This window comes from Chiloscyllium plagiosum, chromosome 5 (assembly GCF_004010195.1).
Source record: "Chiloscyllium plagiosum isolate BGI_BamShark_2017 chromosome 5, ASM401019v2, whole genome shotgun sequence".
Classification (NCBI taxonomy): domain Eukaryota; kingdom Metazoa; phylum Chordata; class Chondrichthyes; order Orectolobiformes; family Hemiscylliidae; genus Chiloscyllium; species Chiloscyllium plagiosum.
In genome coordinates, this window is record NC_057714.1 from 64,456,015 (window position 1) to 64,465,858 (window position 9,844).

The window sequence follows — 9,844 nt, forward strand, 5'->3', positions numbered from 1 at the left end:
TCAGTTTCTTGACCTACAGGCCACAATCAGTGAAGATTGGAGACAATGTGTCATCCTCACTAACACTCAACACAGGAGCCCCCAGAGGTGCGTACTCAACCTCCCACTGTACTTGCTGTATACCCATGACTGCGTCGCCAAATACCAGACTAATGCCATTTATAAGTTCGCTGATGACACCACCATAGTTGGTTGAATCTCAGATGGCGACGAAACAGATTACAGACAGGAGGTGGAAGACCTGGAAAAATGGTACACTGAGAACAACCTAGCTCTCAATGTGGGCAAAACCAAGGAACTCATTATTGACTTTCGGCGGAGTGTTACTCATGCCCCCCTACACATTAACAGCATAGAGGTGACACTCTCCAATCTCCTGGGAGTGGTCATCCACAACAAGCTTTCTTGTACTCTTCATGTGGATGCACTGGTTACGAAAGCCCAGCAAAGTCTCTTCTTCCTCAGACAGCTGAGGAAATTTGGCATGACAGTGAAAACCCTGGCCAACTTTTATAAGTGCACCATCGAGAGCATTCTGTCTGGATGTATCACCTATCTGGTATGGCAACTGTACCATTCAAGTTTGGAAATGGTTACAGAGAGTGGTGAACCCAGCCTGGACAATCACAGAGGCCAACCTCACATTTATAAAAACCATCTACCAGGCCCACTGTCAAGGAAAGACCGCCAGCATTCTCAAAGATCCATCCCACCCAGCAATGTTTTTCTACAATCTCCACCATCAGGAAGAAGGTACAGAAGCCTGAACACATGCACCATCCAATTTTGTAACAGTTTTACCCTACTGTTGTTAGAGTACTGAATGGACTCACAAACTCTTATCATTCGCCTGTACCTGTGTTTTGTTTTTGCCGCTGTTTACCGATTTACTTACCTATGCTACTTAATTATGTGATCTGCCTGTGTTGCTCGCAAGCCAAAGCTTTTCACTGTGCCTCGGTACATGTGACAATAAATTCCATTCCATTCCTGAAATCCCTTCCTGATCAGCACCTTTCTTTCTGACAGCTCTGCCCATTTTCTTTCCCAAACCTGGTGAGCTGCACTGGGGCATCTGTTGTCCTGCAGCTCACCTAGCGAACGCAAATTAGTTCAGAGCCTCAAATCATGAAGGGCACTTTGCCATTGAAGCGGACACTAATCAGTATTCTTCCACCTGCCGACCATCCAGAAGTCACAATAGACCCACTTATCTTTAATTTTCTCAGTACTGTGAGAAGTGCACTTCACTTCTAAGGTCAGCATCCCACACTTCCTGCTAAAGTTGCTTTTGCACTGTCTCACATTAATGTGATACTTTTCTAATAAGCCTTGATGACAGCTGAGCCTTTCCTGCGCACAGCTTGTGACAGGTTTGGTGTTGTTCACTTCCTGTTCTACAGAAATTACAACATACTTACAGGATGGAACCAAAAGCAATTAAATAAAAGGACGGAAAAAAAAAGTGGGAAACAGAACAAATAAAAGAGAAAGAAATTAGAAAACAAATGTTTGATAAAAATTCAAACTGGAATAAAATTTTCTAATTCATACACATTGAATGAAATTAAATCATACGGAGCTGTTGTGTTTATTATTCTTTCCTTTCCTGTTTCTTTAATTATTTTGTTTCTGTCTTCTTTTTAATTTGTTCGAGTTAACCGTAACCTTGACCAATAAACCCAAAGATCAATGCTACTACTGTGTTCAATTAACCGATCAAATCACAAAGGGTTTGACTGTGTCAAGATTTTAATAATCAACAGTTAAAGGTTTACAAGCTCTTAGATTTAAATGCAGTATGTCTGATCTTTATTACTGCTGAGGCAAGCCAGCTGTCCCCACTATTTTCTAAATACTATGTTTTAGAACAATTGAATCATAGCCATTTGTAATCCAGTAGGATGTCATTCAGCCATGTATTTACAAGTGTTTTTTTGGGACAATCTTATTTTGTTCAGACAATCCTAAACTGCTCTAGCAAACAGGACATCAGAGCTTTGGTTTCCGGCAGAGAGATCAAGTCCAATGCAAAGAGAATGGAGTCTGCATCCCCACCCCCGAACCTGATCTTGCTGAATCCCACACTCACTTCCCAACACACCTGAGGTGAATGCCCTATTTGTGTGAAAATAGTCCACGCTATGAAAGCAAACCAGAGGCTGACCTGCTGTGTGTGCAAAGCAGTGAAAGAAATGGAGTGACTTGTGTTCTATTATGCAAGGAAGAGAAAGATGAAAAATCAAAAATGAACCCCATTGTCCTTCCATCTAGTTCAGTTGGCTGGAAGGCTGATTTGCAATGCAAAGTAGACAGGCAGGAGGCTGGAAGAACACAGCAATCCAGGCAGCATCAGGAGGCGGAGAAGTCAATGTTTCGGGTGTAACCCTTCTTCAGGAGCCTATTTCTCCACCTCCTGATGCTGCCTGGTTTGCTGTATTCTTCCGGCCTCTTGCCTGTCGACATTGGATTCCAGTATCTGCAGTTTTTTTGACTCCTTGCAAAGCAGAGTGACATTTACAGCATGGCTTCTGTTCCTACACCAGCTGAGGTTACTATAGATGACTCTCCTTTTCAACCTCTCCCCTTGCCTGAAGCATGGTGACCCTCATGTTTAACCACTCCCAGTTGTCTCTCTCTGACAATGTTTTCTTTACTTTAGTGTTCCAACTTCCTTTACTTCAAATGATTTATCCAATTTCCTGATAAAAAATGGCTGTTGCAAAACATTCCATATTTCAACCACATTCTGCTCGACATTTCTCTCAAACCTAACTCCCTCATAACAATAGTTCTAAATTGATGAGTTATTTTCCTCATAGTAATAGTTATAACTGATGACTTATTTTCATTGACACCCAACTGAGAAGCTAGCTTCACTGTATTCGACGCCCTTCATAATTTCAAAGCCTCTATGACGTATCCTCTTTACTTTTGCGACTCCAGTGGAATATACTGTTACAGATTTTACGCAATCTTTTTTTTTTATATCTAGGTCATAGGAAAGAGCAGTTTTCAAAGCTGTTAAACCCAGAGTTGAATATCAAACCCCACATCCTATCTATCATTGGTGGCTGAATATACAGCTTTTTCAGCTGTTAATCTTTGGGGCTCCCTATCTAAACTCTCCCTCTTTCAGCTTGTCATCCTTCCTTTCAAAGCCTTTTTGAAAGTATAAACTTTGCTGAGATTTTAATTGCCATCTTTAATCAATATACTAGTTTGGAGTTGGTCCCATTCTAAAAATAATTTCAATTCATTAAGTGCAATGAGACATTTTCCTATGCAAGTGGCAATACATAAATTCAATGTTGCAGTAATGATGGCTGTATATTGTAGGGTTAACAAATTGTTGCTGCTAAAATGTATTCTATTTCAATACAGATTGGTCACCCCAGCAGAAAGGTGAAATAATTACATGTAAATTATTAGGACTGAGGTCTGATGAAGAGTCACCAGACTCAAAATGTTAATTCTGCCAGCAATTTCTGTTTTTGTTTCAGATTTCCAGCATCTGCAGTTCTTTATTTTATCCCAAACTGTACAACTGTATTACCAACCAGGAACTAACTTGTATGCCTCAGCACACGGTGTGCTGAGGAGTGGTTGAGATTTGGTTATGCAGTTAAACAGACCTAAATTTAATTTACATACTGCACAAATGATTTTTGAGGTAAAATGCTTATCTGTTTACAAACTTCTGTTTTGGTGCCTGTACCTTTCTTGTTACACACAGTAATAATGAAATCAATTGAAAAAATGGCTGCAACAATGGAGCTTGTCTGCCTCTGATTTTACTGGGAGGATTACTTGTTTGATGAATTTATGAAAAGTTGCCTCTTTCTGTGAATATCTTATGAGCCACCAATTGACCTGGTGAGTGTATTGAGTGGGAAATTTTGATAATGTCGATGTTTCATGTTATAACATAAGTGCTGTATTTCTCAAGTTAAATTTAAATTACACTATCCTGACTGTCATAGAAATTTAATTCCAGAGCAATTAATCTGTCTTGCTAAGCAGAGCAGAAGCCAACATAACTGGTGCTGACATTGTGCTATTTCCAGGTCAACCAAATGATAAAATAATGGGTGGACCCCAGGGGCCTGATTATAACTCTGTGTAAGTGAATGGCATTTCAGTGCATTACTCCAAGCCCAGGATCTTAAATACTTTCTCAGGGGACACCTCGAAAGATTAATGCTGTTGTGGATTTTAAAGGCCGGGGGAAAACACTTCGCACCATTCTCCTTTCAGTTGACTTGAAGAAGGTCTAGTACTGCAGAATGGTTGTCACTTCTGCAGCAGGAAACCTCCTACCCACCACTCCCTGACTTATTGGTATCATTAAATTCTCCACCCAAGGCACAATTTCGAGATAATTTCTATTTCCATGGCTGATTCATTCTGGCGACCATGTGAAAGTGTTTGTGACTTCTTGCATCTTTGTCAACATGCTTTAGACATTATGATGAAAGAGGATAACACATTTCCACTTTCCTTGTCCGTACTTTCCATCAAGTCAAAGCAAGAAATGTGGTAAGCAAAGGGCAACAAGCTGCATTCACATAGCATCTTTAACATAGCAAACTGTTCTAAACTCACAGGAGAGTTATCACACAAAACATGACATCATGACTGAGAACAACCTATTTTCAGTTTCTTTGTCCATACTTTCCATCAAGTCAAAACAAGAAATGCTATAAGCACCATATCATTAAATCTTGGTTGCAACTGTTCAGCTCAGACATTTTTATTCTAGTTCTGCTGATTTGCTGATTGTTCAAAAACTTCAAATAAAATTGCAGAAAATTATCCATTAATTTGTGTGCTAATTGAACTGTGTCCTCACTTTCTGAACTTGCTGTTGATATGGTGCCTGGAGCATTTTGAAGATTGTTAGTATAGGTTGTCCCTTTCTCATCCCTATTGATAATATTTCTCATTTTTGTTACTCCTCAAATGTGCACCATCTTGCATCGCATTATACCTTTGCTGCCTTCTCCAGATATGCAAGTGTGGTGCAGGATATAACATTGCCATCCTTTCCATCACTCTGCCCACTAGCATAACCAGGTTCCTGTTAGCAAATGGAGGAGCTAACGTGCCATTCTATGCCATTTCCTCAGGGTAACACTGCAGTGTGATTGCTGCTCCTGAAGTGCAGTGGAGCTTAAGTAGAAAGAATTTTCACTTTTCACCTGTCATTCTGATTGGACTTGTGGATGAATGCCTCAATGTTCTCAGACATTTTTTGGATAAAGGGAGGGATGGGTATGATGCTAGTGAGTGGAAGAGGCATTGGTGGGATGCATGAGCTGGAGATGTGATAAAATGTCCCTAGTGAATAGAAAGCACAGAGGGCAGAAAGGATTTGTAGTTTGGGAGGAAGAGATGAGTGAGAGCTATTGAGAGAAAATGATGCATGGTACACCAAGATTTTGTAATCCATGAGCTTTGGTGAGAGAAATGGGCAGTAGCAGAGCTACAGTTAGTGATGGTTGTTGTGAGTATCAGGTGGCATAGCCTCCTTTGCAGGTTAAAGCACTGCCGTCCTTTCCATCACTGCCTACCAGCACATATTTGCCAATGTGGAAGTCAAAATAATTTTGAAGATGGTCTTGTGTGAATAAATGGTTGCAAGTTTATAAAGAAATCCAGCATGCTAGAGGTTCTGCAGTTATTAGTAGAACTCAGAATTGGTGATTCCACACTGCATCAAGAAGGGCTTCAGGGACAAAAAGTAGAAATCTCCCATCTCTTGACAAAGTGTTGTTTTCAGTGAGATTCATGGAACTGGTCCTCCATGCACTATATTAAAGCTCCTCACTCAACCTTCCACTCTTCCTCTCATTAGTTATGCAACTGGTCTTTTTGATGCCCATCTTGTGGCTTTGGGTAGCAGGCGACAAAGGTGTACTTGCTCCTGCCAGGACTTTGCAACATCCATGCAATTGGCTCCATATGTAAATACCAGCTCCACTGCACTTCAGGAGCAGCAATCACACCCGCAGTGTTACCCGGAGGAAATGGCATAGAATGGCACGTTAGCTCCTCCATTTGCTAACAGGAACCTGGTTATGCTAGTGGGCAGAGTGATGGAAAGAATGGCAATGTTATATCCTGCAAAGGAGGCTATGCCACCTGATTCAGACAGCCTGGACTTAGATGGTGATCTGGGTCAGTGCAGAGTGCCCAATGAGGCACAATTCTCAGCAGCACAACAAGATAGTTAATGATCGTTTGGGTCCCACAAGAGTAGATGCAATGATCTTCTCTCTGCTAAATCATACACACAACAACCATCACTAACTGTAACTCTGCTGCTGCCCAGTCCTCTCACCAAAGCTCATGGTTTCCAACATCTCTGTATCCCCACCAATGGCTCTTCCACTCACTAGCATCATCCCATCCCTTCTTTTGTCTCATGATAGGACACATTGGCTCACATTCAGATGGATATTTCTATAGCAGCTGGCTGACCTACCGACTGATCAGCAGAACTGAGAATGGCCTAATTCCTGGACAACAGCGACAGACTCCCAGACTCTAGTCAGACCAAGTGCCTCACTGACTACTGCTAGCTCCTTGGACTGGAACCAGACAAGTCCAATGCCTGACATGACAGTGTCCCAGACTGAAAATACTCCATCTTGACCTTGCTCAGGAAGGGTCCTCTTTGATTTGCAGATATGGCCATTTGATTGAATCACACGCAGTGTGCTGGCTACCTAAACTGCCAATACATGATGTGGTGTGACATTAATGTAACATGGTGCCATACAGAAACATGGCCACCACCACGTCTGTTCAGTGCTTTGAATCATCGTAAGTTGCCACCTCTCCCTGTAAAAGCAATGTGAGCCACAAATGTTGGCAGTCTCCGCAGAAGCTGTCAGTGATTGAGTGCTGAGAAATGAAATGAAGAGTCAATGAGTGCATCCTTTGTAGATGCATGAGTTGTACATTTCTCCTTCCACAAAATGATCTGGTAGAAGTGTGCAAACCATCCCGGAATTCCAAGGTGAAGTCTTGAAGGGCTGAAGTAGTGTGTGAATTGGTCTGAAACCAGCCATGCTGATGTGGTGAGGCTGCTGGGTTGCCATTACCTTGGACGAAGGGTAAAAGAGGACACTGACCAATGCAGCAACATTGTAATGAATACATAGGTGGATGACGCTCTATAGAAGCAAGTGGTGTACTGCTGCCAACAGGTAACCACTCTGACTTACATACCTGGAATTGACACTGTCTGTTTTCTCAGGCAGGGACATGAGGATTTGAAACTTAATAGAAAAGATGTGAGTTCAACTCAAAAGGAGGTGCAAGAGCATGGAAATAAGGTCACCACTGCTTATTAGTAAGATTTAGGCCGGACTGTTTATAACATAAGAGGAAAAGTTGGAAAAACTTCTTTCAATGTTGAGAATGTCATTTATGTCATTTTATGTCTTTTATATCATTTTCTCCCAACTTTCTTATCATTTCCCACATTGTTAAATGGAGTAGAAAATTCCAACCACACATTTAGATTCCAGTGAGGAAAACAATGTTCCTGGTGAAGTTCCAATTCAATGGAGGGTATTTAGTAGCTTGAGTGTTCAGTTTGTTTTTTTCAACATGTAATAAGCCTGACATTTGCCGGGACACAGAAACTGCTTTCCTTCCACAATATTTGGAAAGAGCAGGTATAAGTAAGAGTGTATCAGAACTGCAAATTCCTGTTTTAACATTGTAGTGATTATAACGAGGTCAGCCAGGTGGACATCATCGAATATGATTTCCCTAATTGGGGCCAATCAGGGAGTCCTGGCTGACAGGTATAAACAGGAGTGGCAAAGGTTCTGATGATGGTGAGACCTATCTCTGATGGAGTTTGATCAGTGTCAAGGACTCTCCACATGAAAATAAAGGGTGACCAAGTGTGGGATACTGGGCCTGTGGAGTTATTTTTTTTTAAAAGCAGTAACTTTATCTTCACTTCAGCAAATGAAAAGACTCTGGTCATGATGTTTCTCACCTTGGAGGTGGTAAGAAGGGGAAGTAGTGGGGCAAGGTGGCCCTGGAAATAAATCCACACTTTCCTCACCATTTCACTAATTATTTCTAGGACTGAAGCTTTACGGGTGACTTTCTTGACCTGCCACTAACCAAAGACCTTCAGTGGTCAATTGATGGCTAGTTGAGGGCCTCAACTTGCCACATCCCAATCAGCTGCCTCATGGATGAGTGAGATATTTGGTTTTTTTCTCACTTTAAAACTTGTCTGCTGGGTTGTAAAGAGGCCCCACACAACTACCATCTGTAAGAAGATGACCAAACTTCTTACCAATGCATCTCCTGAGTGGGTGGCTTCATTTGGCAGACTTTAGGACCTGCCAGCCTCGATTGACCTTTTGCATTTAGCAACCCAGGAAGCCCAAGACAAGCATGACAAAGCAGCCTGTTCATGTGTCTGTGGAAAAGAGCATGCCCCTGCAGCAGAATGGATGACCTTTAGGCTCTGGCTGTAGCACCAATGCATTAATAGGCATGGCACAACAAGGCAAAGCATAAATGCTGTGAGCATGCAAGTAGTTACTAAGTGAATCAGTGCGAAGAGAGCAAGTGGGCAACTTTGAGGTGCAGGCTGGTTGAATCTCTGAGCTGTGTGCCTGTTTGTGTATGCAAGGTATCCTTGCAGCAGTCTGTTAATACTTGTTCCCAGTGCACCATGCAAGGCAGGTTTGATTGGATTTTATTGTCAAATGTACTAAGATACAATGAAAAGTATTGTATTGTGTGATATTCAGGCAAATCTTACCTTGTATAAGTACATCAGGTAATAGAACAGAATGCAGAGTATAGTGTTACAACTACAGTTAAGGTCAAAGAACAAATTTAATATATAAGAAGTCTGTTAAAAAATCTGATAACAGAGGGGGAAGCTGTTCTTGAACCTGTTACTATGTGTTTCAAACTTCAGTGTTTTCTCCTGACAGAAGAGTGTATTACCATGGTTGGGGGAAGGGCTTTGATTATGTTGTCTGCTTTGCCAAGGCAACAGGAAGTGTAGACGGAGTGAATGAAAGGAAAGCTGGTACTTCCCAAGCATCTGCAAGTAGATCAGAGAGATGAAGTGAGGATTCTGAGGGGATCCATGGATGGAGGTGCATGCAGCTGGTCCCCATGGATCAGGTCCTGAGATGCAGTTTTGTGTTCATTGATGTATAGCCGGCACGGTGGCTGGCACTGCTGCCTCACAGCGCCAGATACCCAGGTTTGATTCCAGACTCAGGCAATTGTCTGTGTGAGTTTGCACATTCTCTCCGTGTCTGCGTGGGTTTCCTCCGGGTGCTCCGGTTTCCTTCCCCAATCCAAAGACGTGCAGGTTAGGTGAATTGGCCATGCTAAATTTCCCATAGTGTTCAGGGATATGTGAGCTAGGTGCATTAGTCAGGGGATAATAGGGTAATAGGATAATAGGATAGGGGAATTTGTCCGGTTGAGTTACTCTTTGGGGGGTCAATGTGAACTTGTTGGCCGCAAGGGCCCGTTTCCAGACTGTAGGGATTCTATGAGTATGCAGGCTCTTTACAGTTATCAGGGAGTTGATGTCATCAGGCCCCCACTCTGATCTCCATGTTGATCATTCTGATTTGTTCAGCATGTCTGGTAGGTAAAAATCTGCCTATTAATAAAGAAGGATGCACAGTTAATAAGGCTAACAAGCCTAACGGGACCTCTCTCAAATATGCACAGTAGGAGACCCTAAGCAAGGATTATGATACTAGACCAACGAGCCACAGGCCAGGGTGCCCTCACAATGCTACTCTTCTCCAGCTTCCACCCGAAACATATTAAA